The sequence below is a fragment of the Acipenser ruthenus genome, chromosome 4 (genome assembly GCF_902713425.1).
Source record: "Acipenser ruthenus chromosome 4, fAciRut3.2 maternal haplotype, whole genome shotgun sequence".
NCBI lineage: Eukaryota > Metazoa > Chordata > Actinopteri > Acipenseriformes > Acipenseridae > Acipenser > Acipenser ruthenus.
In genome coordinates, this window is record NC_081192.1 from 98,204,195 (window position 1) to 98,228,916 (window position 24,722).

Genomic DNA, 24,722 nt, shown 5'->3' on the forward strand with positions numbered 1-24,722 from the left:
ATGTTAGGGACCACATTCTTAGACATGCAGTAACACAAATGGGACACCCCACTACTCAACGAAATGGACACAACACATGTTTCCTGTGTTGAAGGAGCCATCACCGCTGATGGTAGAGGTGAATTCTGAAACTGCTTTACCAGACTGGAAGAGCGGATTCACGACTGTAATACAAGAAAAACTTACAAATGGAGGACAGCTCCAGGTTAATTAAAAAAAATCTGCATTCAGAGCATTGACACATAAAACTGCTGCCACATAAATGCTTTCAGTGTCGATTCTCCTCAAGACTCTGAAACAATATCTTCTGAGAATCGAAAAGTTGGTAAAAGCAGAGGCCACACCTTAAGGGGAATTTTTTGGTTTATTAACTATTAACAACTAGCTGTTCATTTTGTTTTAATTTATTTATTTTTTTAATCCGATTTCCTAACCATTACACGATCGTAACATTTTTAAAACTGGCCCCTTAAAACAAAGCAGAAACTAATTACTACAAATCAACTTGACCAAAGAATAACTCACATAAAAAAAACATCTGTACTGTACAAGTCTTCATTTTAATAAGATGTTGTGATAAGGTTCACAGGGCATTCTTTTTACAACTCCAGAATACAGAAAATATTTAAACGAATCCAGACACCAGGTTGAGCTGATAGCTGCTTTATTTTATAAAGCAATGCTTATGGATAGAGTGTGGCTGAGCACTAGAACATACCTGATGAGGCAGTGTCACCCTAAACAAACACATTATTCACAATAACGAACGACACAGAATGCTGCAGACAATAACACAGTGCATTTCTGAGCTGCTAAAAGCATTTCAAATACACATGCCAGGTACTCACTCCCCTTTAACCTTACAAATCTCTGAGCCTTTTACCATTTCCATACCGTGGTATGCTACAGAAAAATGAAGGGTAACAGCACAACAGTTATGAACAAAATAATAATAACGGCATCAACTGGTTGTTATGGTTTTCTTTTTTTTTTAAATACATAAAATACACATACTGTACATTTCCATTCTGGTGCTGTTAACATTACTATATCAAGAGTAACAACACAATGTTAACGTATTACACAGCCATGAGGATGAGCTTGCCTTTGGTCATTGAAGATGCAGTGGTTTGTTGCTGCTCACGTTATGTAATTATTATGCTACATACATTAAGTGTAGATGTAGTCTTAACGACACTCATATTAAATTACTGGGGACAACAAGGCATTCACGCACTCTGAGATTGCTTGGAGAAATTCAACCCCCACCCCACCAAAGAGAAGGACAAAACATAAAGACGAAAACAATACAAAATATTAAAAAAAGGAATAAAAATAAAAAGGCACAGCTGTTGCACAGTGTATACAGTATCAAGAATGTTTAGTAATATTCCGTAGAATACAGTAAAGAAAAAAAGAAAGAAAATTAAATGTAATGCTACACAATTATAGACGTTCCTGACAGCAAAGAAATGTCATAGTTTTAGGCAACTTTCTTGTTTTTACCATACTTCCGATATTTAATATGCTATATGTTTCAATGTTTTAATTATTATCCAAAAACGTTACATTTTTTTTTATTTATTTATTTTTTTTTAATAGTAGGAATCCATTTAAAGTGTTTACAAATAAATGTTTGGTACTATTCATTTTTTTTCTGAACTAATTAATGGAATGCATAACATGTTAAAATGTAGATCCTGTGTATGGATTTAATTTTCTATGTGTGTATAATACATATTCCTGCTTTGGAAAAGAAACTTACCTGCTGGCCAGAACTATGCATCACATCGTTACAGTATAAAGAATAAGGACTGTATTCATAAAGGTCAGCAGTCATTCTGAATGGTCTTTAAAGCGACATTTAAACAGGCCACCCTCTGACTGTATTAATAACTGGTTTCACCATGGGGGGGGGGGGGGGGACAGGGGGCGAGATTGACCACATAAGATTAAAGACAAAGCAAACGGAGTGAAACGAGGTCCCCTAAAGACCGTCTTTATACATTATGGGATGGCTGCTGTTAAATCATTAAAGAGACCCCAGTGTGTAATAGAAAGCTAAATATCGAGCACATTGCTAAAACACATGACATCCACACGTGTATCAAGGACCCAGCATTCAGATCAGCTGCTGTTCCAATCAGGGTGACACAATTCCCGTCGTCGAGGTCCGGAGCCCGTCTTGTCTTTGTTCCAACTGTACCCTAAATGACTATTATTTAACGTCATTTCAGGTGTTAAACAGTTATGTAAATGATACCTCCAAAACCCAGAAGACTCCGAACCCCCAGGACCGGATATGTGAACCCTGGGTTTAGATCACAACAAAAAGTCCTTGGTACATCCCTAACAGTATAACCATTAAAAAAAAAAAATGAATTGAGAAGCAAGCCACAAACGCGAGTCAAATAAGCCATTTAACATACTGCATCTTGGCAAAAAAAACAAAACAAACAAGGACAAAGTTTTAAATAGAGAGCAGTGTTATGGCATTAGTCTCTTGAAGAATAAGAGGAATATGGTATGCAATGAAGGTAATGAAGTGTGCCAGCGTGCAGAGGAAGAGAACGACATCCGTAGCATGAGCTGCACGAGCACTGTGATGCACCCTTCAGGTCAAGCAATAAACCGATCCACAGTTTCCAATACCCAGGGTTCTTTAAGGAGTAACGCTCAGCCTCTTAATCCTCTTCTTCTGCTCGACCTCTAGAAGTACCGATATTGATTGATTTTTTTTTCTGAGTAAAGCTTATCAGTGTTTTATTTTGTTTATTTGCAAAAAAAAAAGTTCAGCAATAGCAAGTAGTACACTGTGGGTATCAGGAAGCAGTTTAAAGCTAATTCCCCATGTGGGTCCCTATACTGTAAACAAATATAGAGCTGCTGCTGCTGCTGCTGCTGCTGCTTGGAGTGGAAGACGAGCACTACATCAAGTCCCTGCATTCATTCCCACGCTGGTGTTGCCCCGTCTGTCCACACTCCCTGCATCTGTCCTTTGTCATGGTGACAGGCTATGTCAGAATGTTGGTAATAAAGTCATACAAGCGCTTTGAGTACTGCTCTGGGTTAACAGTGGAGATTTCCGCACCAGCCTGTGAAAAAAACAAATCACAGCCCTCATTTCTCATATTACAAAACACTGTTAATGATGGCAGTTTTATGCATTCAGTTGCACCAAATTTTTTTAAATATCCATCGTTGTAAAAGCAGCGATTGATTGCCACAATGGTGTTGTTTCTTTTGGGAGCACAAGTCTAAAACATTTAGCACTGGGACATTTCTGTACATTAAACCTACAATTTGACAGTAATTCATATGAGGTAAAAAAAAAAAAAAAAGTTAAATTATTTTGTTAGCTCTGTGTGCTTTAATGCATGCTACACCTGGTTTTGTACAGGATAAACCAAACAAGGTTTTTAAAAAAGCACCTCCATAGAAACTGTAAAACAGAATGGAGGGGATGATGGGGAACGCTATCCCTTATAAAAGGAGGGGATGATGGGGAACGCTATCCCTTATAAAAGGAGGGGATGATGGGGAACGCTATCCCTTATAAAAGGAGGGGATGATGGGGAATGCTATCCCTTATAAAAGGAGGGGATGATGGGGAACGCTATCCCTTATAAAAGGAGGGGATGATGGGGAATGCTATCCCTTATAAAAGGAGGGGATGATGGGGAATGCGATCCCTTATAAAAGGAGGGGATGATGGGGAACGCGATCCCTTATAAAAGGAGGGGATGATGGGGAATGCTATCCCTTATAAAAGGAGGGGATGATGGGGAACGCTATCCCTTATAAAAGGAGGGGATGATGGGGAACGCTATCCCTTATAAAAGGAGGGGATGATGGGGAACGCTATCCCTTATAAAAGGAGGGGATGATGGGGAATGCTATTCCTTATAAAAGGAGAGGATGATGGGGAACGCTATCCCTTATAAAAGGAGGGGATGATGGAGAATGCTATCCCTTATAAAAGGAGGGGATGATGGGGAATGCTATCCCTTATAAAAGGAGGGGATGATGGGGAACGCTATCCCTTATAAAAGGAGGGGATGATGGGGAATGCGATCCCTTATAAAAGGAGGGGATGATGGGGAATGCCATTCCTTATAAAAGGAGGGGATGATGGGGAATGCCATCCCTTATAAAAGGAGGGGATGATGGGGAACGCTATCCCTTATAAAAGGAGGGGATGATGGGGAACGCTATCCCTTATAAAAGGAGGGGATGATGGTGAACGCTATCCCTTATAAAAGGAGGGGATGATGGAGAATGCTATCCCTTATAAAAGGAGGGGATGATGGGGAATGCGATCCCTTATAAAAGGAGGGGATGATGGGGAATGCGATCCCTTATAAAAGGAGGGGATGATGGGGAACGCTATCCCTTATAAAAGGAGGGGATGATGGGGAATGCTATCCCTTATAAAAGGAGGGGATGATGGGGAACGCTATCCCTTATAAAAGGAGGGGATGATGGGGAACGCTATCCCTTATAAAAGGAGGGGATGATGGGGAACGCTATCCCTTATAAAAGGAGGGGATGATGGGGAACGCGATCCCTTATAAAAGGAGGGGATGATGGGGAACGCTATCCCTTATAAAAGGAGGGGATGATGGGGAATGCGATCCCTTATAAAAGGAGGGGATGATGGGGAATGCTATTCCTTATAAAAGGAGGGGATGATGGTGAATGCTATCCCTTATAAAAGGAGGGGATGATGGGGAACGCTATCCCTTATAAAAGGAGGGGATGATGGTGAATGCTATCCCTTATAAAAGGAGGGGATGATGGGGAACGCTATCCCTTATAAAAGGAGGGGATGATGGGGAATGCTATCCCTTATAAAAGGAGGGGATGATGGGGAACGCTATCCCTTATAAAAGGAGGGGATGATGGGGAACGCTATCCCTTATAAAAGGAGAGGATGATGGGGAACGCTATCCCTTATAAAAGTTTACCACAGTATTTTTGCATTTAACATAGTTTATCCTGGATATGCTTTACCATATCCCACTCTTCTTTACTGCTTACTTATGCTTTACCATGTTTTAACTGTGCTTTATTACACTTCGCTGTGCTTTTAATGTGGGAAAACTTTATAAGGGATGCCTCTAGTTGAATGTGGTATAATTAGGGCTTCTGATTTTCTGTTTTACCACGACTTTTATACCCTCCTTTAAGAATTCAATTCATACCTGTTAAGCCATCCGTTTATCTCAATCACACACTGAGAAACGTGTTAACAGTAACATTGACTTAATTTACTGTTTTTTTCTGTGAAACAACTAAATGGGCTTTTAAATCGTCCAAGCCTTCATTTTTAATTGACAAGCAGAATATACAAATGAGATTGCAACATGTTAATAAGCGATTAATCTTTATTCAAGCTATAATGAAAAATAAAGTATTTTATGATGGACACACTATTAGTCATTATGCCTAGCTATTTACATTAATAGAGGATTCGCTTCTGCTTTGAAAAGAAAAAGTAAGGCAAGACAAATGCAGTTGTTTCACAGAAAAAAAAAAACAGTAAATTAAATCAATTTTACTATAAATGCATTTCTCAGTTGTGATTAAGATACATGAATGCCTTAACAGGTATTTAAGTCGAGGTAAAACACAGAAAATCAGAAGGTATAATCCAACCACTGGAATGACATCACCAGCTCCTACTTACCCCATGTTTGACAGTTTTGGCAGCGTGGGCAGCCTTCTTTTTTGCATCGTAATGTGTAAGGATATCAATTATTGCCATGAAGTACACTTCCTTTCTTGGAGCGTCTGTGAAACATACACAGGCATTTAGTGATGCACATCACTTTCCTCAAATATCAATTAACTAACCAAGGGCTATTTTTGAGGTTTCTCGCACGGAAAGCACTTTGAAAGTCTACCTTTCTTGTTCCTCTTACAGACATTCCCATTTAAAAGCATTAGACTGCTCACTGCAATTGTACACACAACTTACCAACGAGTCTATTCAATTTATCTCAACAGTGGCATATCTAAATACCGCCACTGTTACATTTTAAAAATACTTTAACATATTGGGAATGGTTTGTAACCAATTGTAAAAAAAAACATTATGAGAAGCCGTCCATTAAAATGCTATATGTATATGGAAAAGATATCAATAGTACTTTATAAATGTAGCTAAGCTCTATATTTGACATGGATATCTTTGACAATGGTTAAAAAACATTTTAGCGTCAAATGTTTAAACTCTAAACATCTGTTGCGCTGTAACATTTTGGTTTATTAACTGCTACAAAAAAAAAAAAATCTATAACAGAACAAGGATCTACATGACAGACGTAATACATTTAGAATAAAACGTTTTCTTTACAGCAGTTAAATTAAATTAAAAGTTCTAATTCTTTTTTTTTTTCTTCAAATGCAAGCACAAAATAAGTAACGTTGCATAACTATAGGGCAATTATTATTATTTTTTTTTCCCCCTGTTGGGCGTGGCGACCGAACCTATAGTTTGCTGCTAGCCTAATCCGATAATAATTTCATCCAGGACAGTAAGCCAAGACCAGTTCCTAAGGAGTACTTTTGTATAACTTACTGTCATGACTCTTTATGGCGTAAACGTCAATAGCTGGGTCAAACTCCCCGGGGGGCAGGGCTCTGTTGCTGTTGAGTGTGTTGCCTGGACTGTCAGGGGGTGTGCCCATGGGGTAGGTGCCGTCGCTCTCCACGTCCTCCTCACCCTCATTCTCCTCGCACTCCATCTCCTCCTGCTCCGCCCTCTCCACATCATGAATGCCAACCAGGAGGCTGTAGTCCATGAGCTTCAGCTGGGCCAGGAACTAAACACACACACAGGGTTGAAGTGTGCACCACAGAGCAGGGTAGGGAAATGGAATGCTATAGATAACAGCTGCATGTCATTTTCAGACACAACGGGTTAAAGAGGTCAACTGGAACACATCTGAAGTCCTGCTACTTTCATCATTCCACACAGCGGTGGTTGTAGAAGGCTTTTTTCTGTTGTTACAGAACTGCGTGATTGAATATGACATTTAGGCAATAACAGTGTTTTCTGTGCACGCTACAATTGCAGATTCTGCAGCAGTGGAATAAGTTCAAGATCAACTATTAAGTAGATTAAAAGAAAAATTAAACTGGCCATGTTTCAAAACTAGCAAAAACACATTTTCCAGATGTTTTGTAACATTAGAAGATGCAAAGTTCAACCTGGAGTTTGATAAACTGGGTCTGACTTCCTCTCAGGGCTCATTAGAGTGGCTACAGCCTATCTTGTCAATTCTTCTGCTAAGCTTTATTTAGCAGCTCTGCACTGGCTTAAGTAAAACTCTGAGTCAGCATGGGATCAAGGTCTGGAAACCTGCAGCATTCGCCACTATTTATTGACAAAGTGATTGTTCCCAGGATAGCCAAACTGAACGTCAGGCAAATCTCACTTCCTAAGATGTTGCTTCTATCCAGTGGCTGAGGTGACACAGTGAATAAGTGGCTGAACTGGGTCAAGCTGCCTGGATATCCAAGCTGTATGTTCCTCATTACAAGTTGCATCCCTTTCTAGTCCAGCAGAATGTAGTCTGTGGATTGAGACACCTCACTTTACGGCTGCATTTTTCAGAGTTGGTAGATGTTTCTAGATCTTGATTACACACAAACAGTGGTGGTTGGGGGTGCTGCAACAACTCAAACAGCGAGCTGTGCAACAAGCTTAAGAGTAGGTTATGTAGTTTCTTTAACTACTCAGTTCCAAGCACACTACAGGTATGTGATGCAACCTGTTAGCACTTCTGAAAATATAGCATTCAATAGTGCAGTAAAACTAGAGGTGAGAACCCACGCAGTGCTAGGCTTGTCTTGAGGACAGTTAAACTGGCCACAGTGCTACAAACATCAAGAAATCAAAGATTCTCCCTAAACGGGACATGTGCCAGATAATAAATCTGTTTTTAACAATCTGCTTTAAGACCACACAGTGATACAAAAAAGTACAACTCAGATTTTGGTTTTTGTTAAACATGTTAATTGAAGCTTTTGATTTTTCAATTTTCAAAATAAATGCTTTATCTGGAAAATGGAAGTTGCCAAGTGCTAAAAAAAACAAAGAGCCAGGTAACAGAATCCAAATGCTTCCCTGACCCATTTCATAACACCCAAAAACATTCAAAAACAAATGCTACGTGCCTTAAAGTAGCGGGTTCTGAATAATACAGTGTTATACATCCCCACGTGTTGCTACAACTGTTTAGATAATGTATCTGTAATTTTTCTTTTCATTGTTAACATCCTGACAACATTTTACACTTACAACTTTAAAGTCTGTTTCAAAGCTTTTTTCAAAATGTCCGCTCTAGTGCACTGGGGTGTCAGACCTGTTCTCTAAATCACTGCAGGAAGAGCGATTAAAACAACAACAACAACAAAAAAACATAACAAGTGCTCTGGCTTTTCATTTCAGTAACACATCATGAATTGTTATTGCTGTATTATCTGTTTGACAATGTGGGCAGTAATCCTATCAGTCCACTAGAGCGGCCATTTTGAAAAGAGCTTTGAAACGTTATACGTGTAAAAAGTTGTCAGGATGTTAACAATGAAAAGAAAAATGATCCTAGGTATATTATTTAAACAGTTGTAGCAACACGTGGGGACATATAACTCTATATTTTTCAGAACCCCGCTTCTTACTATTTAAGGCTCAATGAATCATTAAGCAAATAAACTAAAAATACAACAAACAAAAATATTTTATCCCGCACTATAAAAAAAAACTAAACTATCAGCACAGTCTCCACAGAAATCAAAGGCAGATGAAACTCGGAGAAAAAGAAAAGCAGCAAGCTAAGCCACGTTACCTCCACGTCTTTTTTTAATTTTTCAAGTAACATCTTTTTGTTGTTTTCATCGATGTAAATCTTTTGACCGTCGTTGATGAAGTCGTTGTCCTTGTAGGTCGGCAGTTCTTTGGCCTAAAAAATAAAAAAACAAACAAAAACCGGAAGCTTACAATCCCTTCTTAATGTGGTTTTCCTGTTGTCTGGGGAACACAAAACTAAAGTACACCAAAGAGCAGCTGCAAATCGTTTACAGGCCAGAGGGGGCGCTGATCAGCCCCCCTGTGCGATGCAGGAGATGACTTACAGTCAGTGGATGATGAGGGGGAAAATTCAGACTTCGAACAGGCTGTCAAAATACAAAAAACTGAAATGACCCTAACTGACTTACTGGTGAGTAATGGAAACATCACAGCCACTTACAAAAGCATAACACACAAAATGAATGGCTCTTTGGACACCTGCAAACAGATATCGATTCCTTTGGTGCCCAGGTCAGACAATACCTGAAAACTGCTGCTGTTATCAGGCATTGGTGCCTACTGAGCAGATCTCCTCAGTGGCTTTGTTTAGTTAGGATGGAGCAGACCTCCCTCATAGCCTTATAACATTATACACTTTTGCTAAGACGATAAAGTTTCCTTTCACTCACTTCTACTTAGATTTATTCTTACATTGGTAGTTCTTTACCAGTATAATTGCCATATTCTGAGCAATGTTACTGACCCGCACTTGCAATTTCAATAATTCACCCACTTCACCTTCATTACCCAACTTAGCTAAATATGTACAGAGAATAGCTTTGGTGTATGCTCATTAATTAACATGTGTCTTTTTTATGCATTTGATTCATATGTATTTGGGTGTACACTTTCTTGCTGTGGTATTGATGGCTCCTTTGTACAGCGGTGTTGGCGCTATGTTTTAGTGCGAGAGGTCCCGGGATCGCGCCTGCCCTCCGCCTGTGTGTGGACTGCCTCGCCCTGTGTGATGTGCCTGCCTGCGTTAACCGAGATCACTACAATATGAACAAATACTAAAAGGAAACTAACACAATTCTTTCACAAATTCATTTTATTTCTGAAAGGAGTCGTTATCAATGTCTGTAGTGTTTCTAGATAATGCAATCTGTATATTGTTAGGTATATTTTATATTTTTCTGTTTTTCATTAGTTTTCCCCAGTGTTGTTTTTATTTAATAAAAGGGCGCCCCTTGACTAAAGCATTCATTTTAAATCTGATTTATACGGTAAGAGCATCTTTCAACAGCCTCAAGTGGTTTTTATTCTACTGACACCCTGCTAGCACAGGGCTAAACAGCAGAGCTGAATATTCATCCACAAAGACACACACACACGCACGCACACACAGACACACGCACACGCACACGCACACGCACACTGTGGTTAATTTGGTTTACGAGTAATTCAAGGAAAACAACTCCGCCACACTATATACAATGTGAAGATAAATGTGACAAGCCAAGTTCAGCAGTGGGGCTACATACAGGATGTGCTGCAGACAGCAAAAAACGAACACACCACTGTATGAAAAAAACTCTCAGAGAAGCAAAGAGAATTTTCTGAATAAAAGAAAAGATTTTTATAGAGCGATATTACAAACGTTTAGGTACATATCCTGTTAATGTTTATGAGATCTGTTTGGTTGGTTTGTTGTGATCTGTTACCTTAAAAGTAGTATCTGCATCCCTAAATGAGGGGAGTGTTCATAGTAATCCTCATATTCATGTGCAATTTTCATAGTTTAATCTAGGAAGCGGTTATTTCTCAAGGTTTCTTAATTCTGCATTATTGTGTGTCGGGTTTCAGTTTTCTGAGTATATGTGACCTGAAGCCTGATGTGAAAATGGATACTGTGTGAGAGGAACTACAAATAACAAAACGCCTCAATAAAATTAAACCTGGAGCTTATTTTCAATAAACATGAACTGAACAGCACTGCCTCTCCCCCCTCACAAAAGCAGGATAAAACAGAGACTTCAACCTCCTCCCCCTCACACACACACACACACACCACCAATACCCAAAACGTTCTGATAAGAAACTAAACCACACATCACTAAGTATGTTAGTGACACACATATCCCACTACAGTCGACGATTCTGAATTAGACATACAGATACATAGACACATAAACCCCTCTATTACTATATGTAAGACGTAATACAGACGAGGGGCTTCAAAACACCATCAGATTCTTCTAAAATGATACGCATATGTAAATCTCTGAAGTGTCATACTCAGTACGTACAGAGTATGTCCACATGCATCCCCAGGAGACAATAAACCACCAATGAGCAGGAGCACAAGAATGAACCACATTTAAAAGCACAGCAGCAAATGCTTTCCATCCACTGTAGTGTCTTTCTGCTTCGAGTACGACTGGTTATGTCAAAAATGACTAAGTCAAAACTGCTGCATTAAGTTTGGCAATATTGGCCATCCATTTTACATTATTCTGAGATATGCACATGCGTCAGCGTTTCATTGCCTTTTGTCCGTGTGATTACTTACACTGTTATTAATGCATTTATCAATGTGGTTAAAACTTTTAAAACATCAAAACATCTCAAAATAATGCAAAATTCGGCATGACATTGCACTTAATTTTAGAGGTGTCGTGAGTCAGCATTTATACGCAGAGCAGCTGAAGATTCAATTACTTCCAGATTGGCTAGAAAATTAACAGCCCCGAAGTCTGTGCGCAGTGAAGTAAATATTTCGGTTTTGAGGTGGCTGATGATGGAATAGTAAAAAAATATAACAAGACCTTGTTTTTCTCCATGGATATTGTGAAGCAAAGCACCACTAAGTTAAAGTAAGCTATTGCTTTTCATATGTAGCCACCTGTTAATGTCTGTTATGTTATGTTTGGTATTGCAAACTTGTCATTATAATATTTCTGTGTTTTGGAAGACTAGGAATATTATTAACATTTTCATATCGTTGCCCACCACTATTAAGAAGTCACACAAATGCATTATGCCAGCCACCTTAGGTCACAGGTCAAAGTGAAGTAGGAGTTTCCAAATTTGAATCTTAAATGGCTTATGAACTATAAGCAGCTGAAGTAGCAGGCGAGTGGTAGAATGACAACTACATATAAACTCCCCTCACAGGGATGCTTAATGACAGACACCCACTGAAAAGTAATAACACAAAGGTTCAGTTTTGTCGTTGGCAAGTATGAGATATTTTCAGAACAGCCAATGAGAATATTGATAAAAACACTTTACTTTTCCTTCTTCTTTATCAGGTTTGCATATAAATAACAGGTTAAAATAAAATTCCTAAAGACCGTGACAATGATATTCACAATATTATCTGTATATACAGTGCCTTGCATAAGTATTCACCCCCCTTGGACTTTTCCACATTTTGTAGTGTTACAACCTGGAATTAAAATGGATTTAATTAGGATTTTTTGTCACTGATCTACACAAAATAGTCCATAATGTCGAAGTGGGGAAAAAAATCTACATATTTTTCAAAATTATTTACAAATAAAAAACTGAAAAGTCTTGATTGCATAAGTATTCACCCCCTTTGCTGTGACACCCCTAAATAAGCTCTGGTGCAATCAATTGCCTTCAGAAGTCACATAATTAGTTGAATTGTCACATGATCTCAGATTAAATACACCTGTTTCTGGTAGGCCCCAGAGTTTGTTAGAGAGCATATCTAAACAAACAGCATCATAAAGACCAAGGAGCTATCAAAACAAGTCCGGGATAAAGTTCTGGAGAAGCACCAATCAGGGCTGGGTTATAAAAAATATCCCAAACTTTGAACATCCCCCGGAGCACCATTAAATCCATTATTAAAAAAATGGAAAGAATATGGCACAACCGCGACTCTGCCTAGAGAAGGCCGTCCACCAAAACCAAGTGACCAGGTAAGGAGGGCATTAGTCAGAGAAGCAACCAAGAGGCCAATGGTAACTCTGAAGGAGCTGGAGAGATCCACAGCTGAGATGGGAGAAACCGTCCATGGGACAACTATAACCCGGACGCTCCACAAAGCTGGGCTTTATGGAAGAGTGGCGAGAAGAAAGCCATTGCTGAAAAAAACCCATATCAAATCCTGTTTGGATTTTGCCAAAAGGCATGTGGGAGACACAGCAAACATGTGGAAAAAGGTTCTCTGGTCTGATGAGACCAAAATTGAACTTTTTGGGCTTAGCGCAAAACGCTATGTGTGGCGCAAAGCCAAAACTGCTCATCACCCTGAGAACACCATCCCCACAGTGAAGCATGGTGGTGGCTGCATCATGTTATGGGGATGCTTTTCATCGGCAGGGACTGGGAAACTGGTCAGGATTGAGGGCAAGATGGATGGAGCCAAATACAGGGTAATTCTAGAGGAAAACCTGTTTCAGTCTGCAAGAGACCTGGGACTGGGGCGGAGGTTCACCTTCCAGCGCGACAATGACCCTAAACACACAGCCAAAGCTACACTGGAGTGAGTTTAAAAACAAGAACCTGAATGTCTTAGAATGGCCCAGTCAAAGCCCAGACCTCAATCCGATTGAGAATTTGTGGCAAGACTTGAAAATTGTTGTTCACCAACGGTCCCCATCCAACTTGACAGCGCTTGAGCAATTTTGCCAAGAAGAATGGGCAGAAATTGCAGGATCCAGATGTGCAAAGCTGGTAGAGACTTACCCAAAAAGACTCACAGCTGTAATTGCTGCCAAAGGTGCTTCTACCAAGTATTGACTCAGGGCGGTGAATACTTATGCAACCAACAAATGTCTTTTTTTTGTTTAATTAACTTTTGTGTCACAATAAAAAATATTTTGCACCTTCAAAGTGTTAACTATGTTGTGTAAATCAAATGGTAAAAATCCCAATTAAATCCATTTTAATTCCAGGTTGTAACACTACAAAATGTGGAAAAGTCCAAGGGGGGTGAATACTTATGCAAGGCACTGTATATCCACAGTGGATGTATTTCCTTATATAACCTCTTTGTAAATTATACAACCCTGGGGCCACAAAATGTAGTCTTGTGTAACAACACCACTATAGGCAATCCCCAGTACTGAATTCTTTCCATATAGACTATGTTCTAGCAAGCACTGGTACAATAATAATCGTTAGCTTAGAGCTATGCAAGTAAATATGATTACATGCACTGTTTTCACAGCCTCCCTATTACAGGGATATCATATTTTTGTTCTCCTCCAGAGATAAACTAAGACTCATCACTTGCACACCCCTGGCTGCCAATTATATACAGTAACACCTTCGCTGTTAGTATCGCAAGTCATAATGACCTTTATCCTCAGCATGTTGAACAGTATATAACAACAAACGCACACGCATAGTTTCATTAAAAACCTGATAAATGGTTCCTAAGATAGTGCCTTGGCAAGCTCCACCAATCAGGTGTCAGGTAGATAAATGTAACATACAGTACAGTGTGTGCACATATTCACACAGTACAGTGTGTGCACATAGTCATACAGTACAGTGTGTGCACATAGTCATACAGTACAGTGTGTACACATATCATACAGTACAGTGTGTGCACATATTCACACAGTACAGTGTGTGCACATAGTCATACAGTACAGTGTGTACACATATCATACAGTACAGTGTGTGCACATATTCACACAGTACAGTGTGTGCACATAGTCATACAGTACAGTGTGTACACATATCATACAGTACAGTGTGTACACATATCATACAGTACAGTGTGTGCACATATTCTTAATGGTACCTCCGCTATAAGACAAACGGGACTTCCACTAGATGACAGGCTTACATCTATCAATTCTGTAACCAGTTGTTTACCCACTATAACCACTGACTATGTTGACAAAAATATATTCCATCAGTCATTCATATTGGATGCCATACAGCAGCATAGCAGAGCAAAACTACATTTCTGCCTAGCAGCAGTGTCTTGGAAGTGCTAGCAGATTTGTTGATGTTAGTACACCCCAGAAAACCTGTTCTGTGAGTGGTTAGCTAAATTAATGAATTAATGGAGCGAACGTGGACCAGTGTTTTTATGGGTAAATTAACTAATTATCACTGATGTGTTTAATGATCGCCCATAATATTGGAATTTCATTTAGGTAAGGCAAGACTTCAGTTTAGACAAACCTGTGCTGTAATAAACATTCAACTTTACCTCTATCAAAAGCATCCATGTGGTCAGCTTGGTCTTTTCTATAATCACATCAATAAAACGGCTGGCGGATGATGGTAATTAGCAAATAACAAGGTTATTCGATGTGTATTACTGAAAATGCATGCCTTATGAGCTATTGTTCAGTACGGTTTCCTTACATTTTTGATGGAGCTGTAAAAACGCGCTGCAATCTTGATTGTTTGCAGCCTATGGCTCATACTGCTATGGCGCAACTTGGTGCCCTCATCCTGGAAGCGGTGCTGCCAAAACAGTGAAGGAGAAGAGTGGGCATTCATTCAGGCAGCGCTGCTAGAAAAGCTCACTTCTTACACAGGAGAACATTGTGCACAATACAGAGAGGCAGCCTGATCGTGAGCCATATATATTTCAGCCTGTGAGTGATGGTGGGTATGGAAATGGTTAGAAACCAGAGGGCTTGTGAACGCTTTATTAATAGATTAATCTTGTAAGTCTCATATGATAAGGATTACAGTACCAGCGATTAACTGATCAACAAAAAACGGCAATTTAAGATGTAGATTATGTACATTATATAAAACATTTTGTCTAATGTACTTTAAAGCAACCTCAAGTTACATTTTCTGGCACTTTAATAAACTGGAAACAAAACATTAACATTCCTGAAAAAAAGAGACTGAGACTATGATTGACACTGCCTTAGGTAAACTGCAAGCAAAACAAACTCGGTATATACTGTAGGGTTAAAGTTGATGTGCCATAATCCCCCCCCCCCCCCCCCCCCCCAAAAAAAAATTCCATGCAATTGGTAATTTAACAAATATATTCTGATAATGACTACTGATGCCTGACATAAAACAGCTATTGTGGGAACAGCAGTTGGGTTCTGTTCTGGCTGTTCTAGAATGATGCTAGTGGAACCTGTCTGGCTGCTTGGAACCTCTCCAAGGTCTCCAGAGAGCCCTGACAGTCACTGCTCCATTCTTGAAGCTCACTTATTTTTCCTTTCCTAGAACCTGGCAGCGAGCCCAGACTGTCTGCTTGACCAGCACAGGACTGCACTGAACCCAGTTTACTAATTTTATACCGTAACATTTACATCTGGAAACCAACGCCACCAGGGAGTCAAACATTTCTTTAAAAAAATAGGTCACCTGCTTGTCTGAGCCAGCTTTCACAAGCAGCTTTAAAAGCAGAGTCCTTATAACAAGTCAAATTGAAGGTTGTACCATGTAGCTATTCAAAACCAATTCAATGCAAACTGTAGATATTGTGACAAGTCATAAATAACAGGCTCTTTGGGTTTGCTATAAAACGATGTGAATGAAGACCCAGCAGACACTAAACGATATGAATGAAGACCGAGCAGACACTAAACGATGTGAATGAAGACCCCAGCAGACACTAAACGATGTGAATGAAGACCCAGCAGACACTAACGATGTGAATGAAGACCCAGCAGACACTAAACGATGTGAATGAAGACCCAGCAGACACTGCTTTTGCTTGGTTCTTGCTCAGTACCAGTCTGCTTCATCTCCAACAGATAAGATCAGGTAGCGCTGCAACTCCTGTTACATCACAACAGTGGGCAGGGCATATTTATTGGTATGTAATAGATGCAACTGATAAACATCTAAAAAGATGCAATACATAAAAAAAAAAAAAAAATAATAATATAATGTGAAATTGCTGCAGCTGAATAAACCCTCTCTATATGTAATCTATTTATTACATAATCATATGCAATTTCTTTTTAATTCAGTCTCCCTGAAACACCCACTGTGGCAACTGTACCAGTAATGAAATGCAATGAACTAGTAACTTCTTCTCAAGTGGGGAATAAAGTTGTATCCCATATAACCCAGCTGGCTGTGAGGAGACAGTGATAAGGATATTAGAAAAAAGGTCACAAGATATGAGAAAGAAATGGAAAAAAATAATAAAAGGATGATGATTCATGCCATTGTGAGAAAGAGCCAAATGATACAATCACTCCCGCAGTGCTTGCCTTCATCGCAGTGCTATTACAAAGGAAACTCCTGCACACACATACCCTTCATCACAGTGCTATTACAAAGGAAACTCCTGCACACACACACCCTCATCGCAGTGCTATTACAAAGGAAACCCGTGCACACACACACCCTTCATCGCAGTGCTATTACAAAGGAAACTCCTGCACACACACACCCTTCATCGCAGTGCTATTACAAAGGAAACTCCTGCACACACATACCCTTCATCACAGTGCTATTACAAAGGAAACTCCTGCACACACACACCCTTCATCGCAGTGCTATTACAAAGGAAACTCCTGCACACACATACCCTTCATCACAGTGCTATTACAAAGGAAACTCCTGCACACACACACCCTTCATCGCAGTGCTATTACAAGGAAACTCCTGCACACACACACCCTTCATCACAGTGCTATTACAAAGGAAACTCCTGCACACACATACCCTTCATCGCAGTGCTATTACAAAGGAAACTCCTGCACACACATACCCTTCATCGAAGTGCTATACATAAATAAATACATAGCCATATATGCTTGCCAAAAATACAATTTAATCTTGTTTTGTATCACTGTCCTTTATTCAAATATTAAAACACGACAAACATAAGCTGTTGGAAAAACTGAGAATTTAAATAAATAAATAAATAAATAAATACATCATGTATTACCTTTTCTTTGTCACTAGCTTCTCTAGCAACTGTGGAGCCCTGAAATACAAAACATATCAGCAAATGAATATACACTGAAACACAGGGACTTTCTTTAAACCCTTAAAAAAGCACAAACCAATGCTTTTTAAACATATACATCTTGTCTCTTATTAGCATTATTAATATTACCACACAATACATATAAACAAAGTTAAAAACAGCCCAAATCGCCCTTCAGAAAGTAACAGATACCTTGTTGTATGATGGATAAGATACAATTTTAACATAGTAAAATGCAGTATGCTACTCCTGCATAAAAATGAGGTGTATTCTGCATTACTGTGTCCAAAACACTGCAGGTCATTTTTGTAAGGGTTGCATGAATAACTTTATTAATAAACTGTAATGAAATGCCACTTATTATAGGATAGTGCACAATGCATATGAATGGCAATTCCATCAAGTTTAAAGGGTTTAATAATGAGAACTACATACAGACGTGCTCAAATTTGTTGGTACCCCTCCACAAAAAACGAAGAATGCACAATTTTCTCTGAAATAACTTGAAAACTGACAAAAGTAATTGGCATCCACCATTGTTTATTCCATATTTAATAGAAATCAGACTTTGCTTTTGATTTTTTATTCAACATAATATTGTAAATAAGAAAACAAATGAAAATGGCATGGACAAAAATGATGGGACCACTAACCTAATATTTTGTTGCACAAACCTTTAGAGGCAATCACTGCAATCAAACGTTTTCTGTAGCTCTCAATGAGACTTCTGCACCTGTTAACAGGTAGTTTGGCCCACTCTTCCTGAGCAAACTGCTCCAGCTGTCTCAGGTTTGATGGGTGCCTTCTCCAGACTGCAAGTTTCAGCTCTTTCCATAGATGTTCAATAGGATTCAGATCAGAACTCATAGAAGGCCACTTCAGAATAGTCCAATGTTTTGCTCTTATCCATTCTTGGGTGCTTTTAGCTGTGTGTTTTGGGTCATTATCCTGTTGGAGGACCCATGACCTGCGACTGAGACAGAGCTTTCTGACACTGGGCAGTACGTTTTGCTCCAGAATGCCTTGATAGTCTTGAGATTTCATTGTGCCCTGCACAGATTCAAGGCACCCAGTGCCAGGCACAGCAAAGCAGCCCCAAAACATAACTGAGCCTCCTCCATGTTTCACTGTAGGTATGGTGTTCTTTTCTTTGATAAGCTTCATTTTTCGTCTGTGAAATAGAGCTGATGTGACTTGCCAAAAAGCTCCAGTTTGACTCATCTGTCCAAAGGACATTCTCCCAGAAGGATTGTGGCTTTGTCAATATGCATTTTAGCAAATTCCAGTCTGGCTTTTTTATGTTTTTCTGTCAAAAGTGGAGTCCTCCTGGGTCTTCTTCCATGGAGCCCACTTTCGCTCAAAAAGCGATGGATGGTGCGATCAGAAACTGACGTACCTTCACCTTGGAGTTCAGCTTGTATCTCTTGGCAGTTATCCTTGGTTCTTTTTCTACCATTCGCACTATCCTTCTGTTCAATCTGGGGTCGATTTTCCTCTTGCGGCCGCGCCCAGGGAGGTTGGCTACAGTTCCATGGACCTTAAACTTCGTAATAATATTTGCAACTGTTGTCACAGGAACATCAAGCTGCTTGGAGATGGTCTTGTAGCCTTACCTTTACCATGCTTGTCTATTATTTTCTTTCTGATCTCCTCAGACAACTCTCTCCTTTGCTTTCTCTGGTCCATGTTCAGTGTGGTGCACACAATGATACCAAACAGCACAGTGACTACTTTTCTCCATTTAAATAGGCTGAATGACTGATTACAAGATTGGAGACATGTGTGATACTAATTAAAGAAACTAATTAGTTTGAAATATCACTATAATCCAATAATGTATTATCTTTTCTAAGGGGTACCAACAAATGTGTCCAGGCCATTTTAGAATATCTTTGTAGAATAAGCAATAATTCATCTCTTTCACAGCTTCTTTGCTTTACTCTATGACATACCAAAGGCATGCAAGTATACATGATAAAATAGCTTTTAATTTCATCACTTTTCAGGAGGAATGAAGCATTATTTCAATGAGCTGTAAGGGTACCAACAAATTTGAGCACGTCTGTATTTACTATAAGTTTCCTATAGGTTACTGTTTGTCATACACCAAAAATAGTGTGGAAACTCACATCTATACTGTGTAAGTGAGCTTCCAGTCTACTTTCAAACAGTTTGCTTTCTGAATAAGCACTAATTAGGCACAGTTAAGTGAGCACCACACTTCAGTGATGTTTCTGAATACGAGCGACAATGTTCTGTTTAATGCACTTAAATGTTTTTAAACTTAGCAAGCATTGTTTCTGTCATCCTTCTTTTTTTCCATACACTTAGTGTGTCCAATTATTATTTTCCTGCTGACTTTCTCCCAATTTGGAATGCCCAATCGCTTTTCCCCTCACTGCAGCAATTCCCCACATGGCTCAGGAGACCCCAAAGGTTCAGAGGGTGTCCTCCAACCCACGACCAAACCATCTTCCTTTTTCGCCCAGGAACTCGAGAGCGGATGTCAGCAAGCTACCGGCCTCTGAAGGACAAAGGCCAGCCCTGCAGGTGTCCGCTCTGAGCTCACTGGACGCCTGGCCAGCAGGATTCACTGTAAATAGGCCCCTGACGGTTTTGTCTTCGTAACCCACGGGAGTGCCAGAGCCAATGTGACACTCCCTTCGGAATCCACCATTCTCTTTCTCTATAGTCCTATAGGCATGCTTCTCTTGTATGAGCCTGTATGAGAGTGGAGACAGTTTGTTTGTGCTCTTGGGCACACTGTGTAAAAGATTTTGTTGCCAGGTAAATATTTAATATAGAAGACAAAATCCTTTGTGTGAGTTTGGCGAGTGTTTTGGACCTGTGTTGTGAACGGTTTTGTTTAAATGTAATGAAGGTGAATGCCGTGCCTACAAGTGATTTGTTCTGGTTTGTTTATTGTTCTTTTGTCCCCTGAGGGATAAATACTCACACAAAATAAACACGACACGAGGGGCCATAATAACAGGTTTAAACAAAAGAACAAAACACTTGTAGGCTGGGCATTCGCCTTCACTACATTTAAACAAACCCAATTGGGGAATGATCACACCTGTGATTGTTGGCAGGGGACAGATTTAACCCCATCCTGCCAACCTTACACTTATTTAAAACACAGTGTGCATTCGTTCCCAGTCAGTCTAAACAAAAAAGATGTCATGTGGATTGCTACATACTGCTTTGTTTGCTGAAACAAAAGCATTATTTTGTTGAGAAGGCCAATTTTGAACTGAAACAATGTTAAATATTGATATCAGAGAAGCTCTTTTCCCTTAAGCAAGGATTTGGTTTTCAGTAAATGCCCCAGCATCACGATTAACAGCAGTTTTGATCTCCAGTGGCTGTCAGCTGCACAAATGCCAAAAAAACAAATTATCACTGGCTCTCTTTCAAGGAACTTCCATAAATGAGAGTGATGTCACCCAATATGCTTGCAAGCTTTAACAGCAGTGGTTCTCATGTCAGCAGATGAGATAATAAAACAGGCTAAAGGCTAACTTTTATCCAGCATCCAATATCAACAGTCTGACATAGAATTCTCTCAGGGGTTAAACTTAGATTCTGTGAGTTAACAATGGCTTCTCACTCAAGTTTTCATACTGAGAATTCCTATGAATATTACAAACCTTTTGATATATATATATATATATATATATACAGTACTGTGCAAAAGTTTTAGGCAGGTGTGAAAAATGCTGTAAAGTAAGAATGCTTTCAAAAATAGACATGTTAATAGATTATATTTATCAATTAACTAAATGCAAAGTGAGTGAACAGAAGAAACATCTAATCAAATCCATATTTGGTGTGACCACCCTTTGCCTTCAAAACAGCATCAATTCTTCTAGGTACACTTGCACAAAGTCAGGGATTTTGTAGGCATATAGTCAGGTGTATGATTAAACAATTATACCAAACAGGTGCTAATGATCATCAATTCAATATGTAGGTTGAAACACAATCATTAACTGAAACAGAAACAGCTGTGTAGGAGGAATAAAACTGGGTGAGGAACAGCCAAACTCAGCTAACAGGTGAGGTTGCTGAAGACAGTGTACTGTCAAAGGTCATACACCATGGCAAGACTGAGCACAGTAACAAGACACAAGGTAGTTATACTGCATCAGCAAGGTCTCTCCCAGGCAGAAATTTCAAGGCAGACAGGGGTTTCCAGATGTGCAGTCCAAGCTCTTTTGAAGCACAAAGAAACGGGCAACGTTGAGGACCGTAGACGCAGTGGTCGGCCAAGGAAACTTACTGCAGCAGATGAAAGACACATCATGCTTACTTCCCTTCCCAATCGGAAGATGTCCAGCAGTGCCATCAGCTCAGAATTGGCAGAAAACAGTGGGACCCTGGTACACCCATCTACTGTCCAGAGAAGTCTGGTCAGAAGTGGCCTTCATGGAAGACTTGCGGCCAAAAAGCCATACCTCCGACGTGGAAACAAGGCCAAGCGACTCAACTATGCATGAAAACACAGGAACTGGGGTGCAGAAAATGGCAGCAGGTGCTCTGGACTGATGAGTCAAAATTTGAAATATTTGGCTGTAGTAGAAGGCAGTTTGTTCGCCGAAGGGCTGGAGAGTGGTACACGAATGAGTGTCTGCAGGCAACAGTGAAGCATGGTGGAGGTTCCTTGCAAGTTTGGGGCTGCATTTCTGCAAATGGAGTTGGGGATTTGGTCAGAATTAATGGTCTCCTCAATGCTGAGAAGTACAGGCAGATACTTATCCATCATGCAATACCATCAGGGAGGCATCTGATTGGCCCCAAATTTATTCTGCAGCATGACAACAACCCCAAACATACAGCGAAAGTCATTAAGAACTATCTTCAGCGTAAAGAAGAACAAGGAGTCTTGGAAGTGATGGTATGACCCCCACAGAGCCCTGATCTCAACATCATCGAGTCTGTCTGGGATTACATGAAGAGAGAGAAGCAACTGAGGCTGCCTAAATCCACAGAAGAACTGTGGTTAGTTCTCCAAGATATTTGGGCCAACCTACCTGCCGAGTTCCTTCAAAAACTGTGTGCAGTGTACCTAGAAGAATTGATGCTGTTTTGAAGGCAAAGGGTGGTCACACCAAATATTGATTTGATGTAGATTTTTCTTCTGTTCACTCACTTTGCATTTTGTTAATTGATAAATATAAACTATTAACATGTCTATTTTTGAAGCATTCTTACTTTACAGCATTTTTTCACACCTGCCTAAAACTTTTGCACAGTACTGTGTATATATATATATATATATATATATATATATATATATATATATATATATATATATATATATATATATATATATATATTTTTTTTTTTTTTTTTTAAAAGACAATACTTAGCAGGTTATTTGGTACATATGGTTTATATAACTGAGTAAGATAATTCAAAGTGTCTGGTGTGTCAGTGTGACAAATATGCAAATTTGAATGGTCTTTCAGTGAAAAACAAGTTGATAAACTGCAGATACAAGCACTCTGACAGAGAAGAGGAGACTGGGAAAGCTGTTCTGAGTGTCTATTTCTATACATTTCAAACAATAATGGGTGTTTTAACATTCTTTAAAGTTTAAAAGGTAGTCACATAACGTTAAATAATGCCTCCGCTCATGGAATTGAAAAATAAACTTCAACAAACTGTTCTAGCACTGCAGTATATCCTTCTGCAACCCCCACCCCCACCAGTACACTGTACAATACATTTTATAAGCACCAGGGGCCGCAAGAGGACACAGACCTTACTGTGCTGGCTGTTATGGGATGCAATGTTTATTCCATACCAGTAATTAAATGCAATGAACAAGTACTCTTTCCTCAAATGGGGAATAAAGTTGTATTCTATATAACCAGTTACAAATACGCCTATGTTGATTTCTGAGAGGAAGACAGGATACATTCTCTCCCACTGCTTACCTTCAGATCGTATTTCCGGTAAACAGACAGTCGATGCTGAATACGTTTCTTGTTACAATCATGTAGGTCTCAACACCGTCCACTGTAAGCCGGTACATGCCCAGGAACTGTGGCAGAAGCGTGTTTCCATGGCATTCTACAATGAACTGCATGGGGGAAGGTGAAACAGTGGAGTTACTGGAGGAACCCCACAGCACAGTGCCCCATGCTGAGCTGCTGCTTGAATTGGTGCCCAGACAGCCATCATCAATGGCTTTTCCATTGGATGTTACCCATCCATGTACTGATAAGCCCCAGCCTTCCTTACTGTGGCTTCTGAGAACTGATAAGGTAAGAATCCCAAGGGCAGGCATACTTATATACCTCGTTTCCATGAACACAGATTGACCGGCAATCCGAGCTGACCCGGGTTCTCCCGCATTCCTCCTGATCCCCCACCGATGGTCTACACGAGTTGAGTGAGAAGACTCCATGCAATGCGAGTTTGACGGATGTTGGCGGTTGTTTCCCAGCAAGCCTTGCGGCTAAGGTTGCATTCATTTGTTTACAAAACCAAAAGGATGGAGGCTATTGCTTTGTTTCTGATAATGCTGACAATTCTTTGGAGCTTTTTGTTAATAATAATAAATAAACACATACGAGAATATTAAAAGCACAGAGAAACCTGCTCCCCCTGCATGTGGATTCAATGTTTACACTCACTCACTCAGTCAGTGTTGTGTCGTAATTCTACCTATCCTGTTTAGCCCGCTTTGAGAAAGGCTCAGAAAAAAAAAAAATAATAATAATCAGGGGCAGCTTGGTGGCAGGCAATGCGGGCTGGCTAAATTAACAAGGCAATGCAGTGTCAGGGGCACCAAGGTTTCAGCCTCGGTTGAGTGGTGCATGGAAACTAGTAATATAGGACTAAGGGCAGAAGATTCAAAATTCAGACAATAACTTAAAGTATGACGTGGAAGTGAATAGCTTCCAGCATTAAATAAGCACAGGGACCACAAAAAGCTTCCAGCTAAGATTTTCTGTCGACCCCACAGGGGATCAGAATATTACAATGAAACCACTG

The 24,722-nt window shown here is 39.7% G+C and overlaps 1 pseudogene; it reads right to left on the reverse strand.

Moving 5' to 3' along the window:
- Positions 1-541: 541 nt before the first annotated feature.
- LOC117400329 (phosphatidylinositol 5-phosphate 4-kinase type-2 alpha-like) overlaps positions 542-24,722 on the reverse strand; it is an 84,105-nt pseudogene continuing 59,924 nt past the window's right edge.